The sequence below is a fragment of the Chelonia mydas genome, chromosome 1 (genome assembly GCF_015237465.2).
Source record: "Chelonia mydas isolate rCheMyd1 chromosome 1, rCheMyd1.pri.v2, whole genome shotgun sequence".
Taxonomy (NCBI): Eukaryota; Metazoa; Chordata; order Testudines; family Cheloniidae; genus Chelonia; species Chelonia mydas.
In genome coordinates, this window is record NC_057849.1 from 250167674 (window position 1) to 250172794 (window position 5121).

Here is a 5121-nt window from a genome sequence, read left to right on the forward strand (position 1 = left end):
ACACAAACCAAATGAACCAAAACTCCTTGCAACAACCCACTCCCCCCAAAACAAACAAAAAATCCAACCAGCCCCCCAAAAACACCTACCAAAACAAGACAGTGCACTGCACACACTTCTCCCACTGGGTAGAGGATGAGGGAACAAACAATATATGGATGATGTTAGCCACATTGCTCAATGCCCTACTGGAAGCTGCCCAGATACTACAGTGGTGAGCACAGTCTAAGAAACCATATAGAATAGATGGATGAAATAATTGTTTGGGTATTTTTTTTGTGTTGCTCCTAAAAAAGTGATGTCTTGCCTTGCATTAGTAAGAGGTGTTGAGAAACCTGGCAACAGCTACTTGTTCTCTTGTCCTTCTGTAGAAAACGCTGATGTAAAAGGTATGCATGTCCAGTGGACACCTGAGTGTTCACATAACAGTCTTCCATGGGTGTTTGAATGATGGCTCTGAAGACTGCTTACCTTAGACCATAGTCCATCCTGTGCTTTGCTGCACATTTGCCATCCTTGCCTGTCAACTGCCCTTCTCTCCAAATCTTCCCATTTCATGTTGAGGTTCCTGATGTCGTTCAGAACTGTTCATTTCCATGTTATTTGCGGTCTTCCTCTCTTTCTTCTTGCATTATCTGGCTTCCATTCAAGGGCAGTATTTGGTAAGCGTTCTTTTTCCATTCTCAGCACATATCTCAGCCACTGATGTCTTCTTTTGTAGATTATTTGTGAGAGGGTGCCTTGTCCAGTAATTTTTCTGACTTCTTCATTCATCTTCCTATCTCTATATGTTATTCCCAACATTCTTCTCAAACATTTGTGATTAAATGCATCCAGCTTTTGCGTATCTTTCTTGGTAATTTGCCATGTCTCACTGCTATATGTTGTGATGGTGATAACAATTGCTTTGTACACGTTCAGTTTTGTCTTGAGGGAGATGTTTTTCAGTTGCCTGATGTTTTTGAGTCTTCCAAATGCAGTGTTTGCCTTCCTGATTCTTCTTCATATTTCCTCGGAACTAGTACCATCTTGGCTGATGGTACTTCCAAGATACGTAAGATTGTCCACCTTCTCCAGTTTCTCTTCTTCAGTTTTGCTTTCTGTCCCAATAGTCCCCGTTAACATGACTTTACATTTCTTTCCATTGTATCTCAAACCTATCTTCTCCATTACTTCTTTTACTTGGTTTGTGCATTTTTGTAGTCTGCTGGCATCTTCACTGATAAGAGCGATGTCATCAGCAAAGTCTAGATCAAATAGCCTGGAATTGTCCCATTTTAGGACATATGTATTTAATCCATAGTCGATGACTAGGATAAACAAAAAAAGGAGACAGGATGCTCTCCTGCCTTACACCTGTTTTGATGCTGAATGGCTTACTCAGTCCATTTTCCATTTTAATGCAGCATTTTGAGTTGGCATAGAATGCCTTCGTAGTGTTAATTAATTTTGTTGGAATTCCATATGGTTCCACAATTTTCCACATTGTTTCTCTGTTTACGCTATCGAATGCCTTTTGAAAGTCCACAACATTGATGGCAAGACTGCTTTGGAATTCAATTGTGTTCTCAATAATCTGTCTCAGGGTGAAAATAGCGATCTCCCTTGTCTAAATCCAGATTATTGTTCACGTAGGATGGTATTCATCTTTCTTTTCGTTCTGTTCAGGAGGACTGCTGCTAATACTTTTCCTGTGACAGATAAAAATGTTACTCCCCTCCAATTTGAACAATTGTTCAGAATGTAACTTGATTTTTTTGGTAACTTGATTATGATACCAAGGGTGTATTCTTCCAGCACTTTCTCCTCTGTCCACATTTTGTTGCACAGTGAACAGATGACTGATTTCACATCTTCACCTCCATATTTAAGTATCTCAGGATGAATGTCGTCCAAACCAGATGCCTTGTTGTTTTTTCAGCTTCTGCAATGCTTTTTTTACTTCTTCGATTTTTACCTCAGATACATCTATATCTAGGTCTAATGGTTTATCATTAGTAATATAAGGGCCCTACCATCAATCAAACCTGAACCCCGCGCCTTGACCCCTTAAACCCTGCCCACCTGTCACCAGAAGTCCCGCCCCATGGGGGTATTACTTCCGGGGTCAGGGTGGCCAAATAACCTCTATCGTGCATCAGCTGTCTTTGCTCATGTTTGAGACACAGATCTCAAGAGGAAAATCCGAAAAAGGACACCTTGTCCGCTGGTGACTCCCCTAAGCCATGATTGCCTTCCTCCTCGAGAGGGGTGGACAACAAGAGGCCATCATGCTCATCAGGGTGCCTCACGAGGGTTTGGGTTTCGGGATCGGTTTCCAATGTATCCATCAACGGTTGAGTCAAAGGGTCCTCCTCAGAACTGTCGCTGATGTAGTGCTTTCTCCACACAAGTCCAAGGGTGCTCGGGGCTAAAACAAAGTCTGAAGTTCTCACAGGGGTGGTGAAGGAGTCCATGTTTCCTTGATTTCTAAAACACGCGTTCTTGGTAAAAGATGGTCTCTTCTGCCCAGCGCTGCGACTTATGGGGTGATGGTGCTATGCTCTGATTGGGAGAGGGGTCACACGACCCTCTTCTGGGCGGTTCACCCTGTCCCAGAACCTGCCCTATTTTGGTCAAATCTGCTCTCAAATCTGCTCTCAAATCTGCCAAAACCCCTCCTGATTGGTAGAGGGATGTGGAAGGAGTTCTTAGAGGGGTCACCTGAATCACTTCTGGATGGGTCACCCTGCCCCAGAACTCCCCCCAATTGGTCAAATCGCCTCTCAGGGCGGTCCTACGGGGGCGAAACGCCTTCTGATTGGTAGAGGGCAGTGGGAGGAGTTGTTAGAGGGGTCACATGACACACCTTGCTTCCGGTCATGTGGCCGCCTTGACCCCAGATGTAATACCATGGGGCGGGACTTCTGGTGACAGGTGGGCAGGGCTTAAGGGGTCGATGGGCGGGGGTTAAGGGGTCAAGGGGCGGGGTTAGGGTTTGATTGACAGTAGGTCCCTTATACTACTATCATTGTTAAATTCCAGTCTTGTAATTGGTTCTGATGGGTTTAGCACTTTTTTGAAGTGTTCCACCCATCTATTTTCTTGTTCCTTCTGTGTTTTCAAAATTTCTCTTTGTTTCCCTTTCACTGGGACACTTCTGAATTTTGATCCATATCCTTTGATCCATTTCAGGATCGTGTACAATGTTCTTGTCTCGTTTCTTTCCCCTGCTTCTTCAGCTTCACTAGACTTACTTTCTATCCAATTTCGCTTATCTTTTTGACATTGTTTCTTTACTGCTTTGTCAAGGTTCCTGTAGGTTTGTTTTGTTTCTTCAGATGAATGTTGTAGTACTAGAGCAGGGGTGGGCAAACTATGGCCCGCAGGCCGCATCCGGCCTGTCAAACCTTATAATCCGGCCCTTGAGCTCCCGCTGTGGAGCAGGTTTGGGAGCTTTCCCCACTCAGGTGTTCCAGACGGGGAGCGGGGTAGGGGCTTGCCTTGCTCCACTCCATGTGTGCAGCAGCTCCGTGCGGCTCCTGGAAGCAGGGGCAGCCTCAAACACCCCAAACGCCGGCTCTGCAGCTCCCATTGGCCGGGAACTGCAGCCAATGGGAGCTTCAGGGATGGTGCCTGCGGATAGGGCAGCGCACAGAGTGGTGTGGCCCTGCCTCTGCATGGGAGCTGGAGGGGGGACGGGCTGCTGTTTCCAGGAGCCGCTTCAGGTAAGGGCTGCCTGGATCCTGCACCCCTTAACCTCCTCTCCCAGCACCCCAACTGCCTACCCCAGTCCTGATCACCCACCAAACCTTTTGATCCCAGCCCGGAGCACCCTCCTGCACCCCAAACTCCTCATCCCCAGCCCCACCCCAGAATGCACTCCCAGCCGGAGCCCTCATCCTCCCCGTGTGCCCCAATCCACTGCCCCAGCCGGCCTTCCATACAATTTCCATACTGAGATGTGGCCCTCAGGCCAAAAAGTTTGCCCACCCCTGTACTGGAGCCTTTTGTTTTCTTTTGTCTATAATTTTCCATGTTTCTTCTGAGATCCACTGTTCTTTATTGCTTCCTCTCTTCCTATCCATTATCTTTCCAGCTGCTTCTAGCATAGCTGTTTCGAAAAGATCCCAGTATTTTTCCCCTTCGTTTTCTTCAAGGTCTTTAAAGGCCTCAAACCTGTTCTTGGTCTCTATCTGGTACTCTTTACGTATCCTGCAATCTTGTAGTTCCTGTGTATTGAATAATCTGAGTCTGTGTTCTTTCTTTTTAAACTCTTTAAACTTCAATTTGATGTTTGCTTTCAGCAAATAGTGATCACCCCCTATATCGGCTCCTCTGAATACTCTTGTGTCTAACACTGATGTTTCCACCTCTGACTAACACAGATATCGTCAATCTCATTTTGTGTATGGCCATCTGGTGAAATCCATGTCTTTTTGTGTATGTTTTTATGTTGGAAGAAAGAACTGCAGATGTTAAGATTGTTTTCGGCACAAAATTCAAGAAGTCTTGTGCCATTGTCTGTCATTGTTCCAGTTGTATATGGGCTGATAACTGTTTTCCTACCTCTTCTTTCATTTCCGATCTGGGCGTTAAAATCTCCCATAACCAGGACAAGATCGTGGTTTGGTATTTCTTTCATTACATCATTCAATTCTGTATAGAATCTCTTTATCCTCTTCATCTGCGTTGTTTATTGGAGTGTATGCCTGGGCTATAGTGCACTTAATGTGCCAAGAGTGTAGGGTGACCAGATGTCCCGATTTTGTAGGGACAGTCCCGATTTTTGGGCCTTTTTCTTATATTGGCTCCTATTACCCTCCACCCCCTGTCCCGATTTTTCTCATTTGCTGTCTGGTCACCCTACAAGAGTGGAATCTAGCTGCCAGTAGCTTATCTGATATTGGCTGCCAATTCATAAGTGATTTCTTTGCTGCGCTATTCATGGTGATTCCTACACCTCTCTCATGTTTGGTTCCATCTGAATATAACATTGTTTTTTCGCCACCTGTTATCATACCTTGATCTTTCCATCTAAATTCACAAAGTCCTAGGATGTCAATTTTATATCTGTTCATTTTTTTGATTACCTGTGCTAATTTTCCTGCACTTTTTAGAGTTTGTACATTCCAGGTAGCT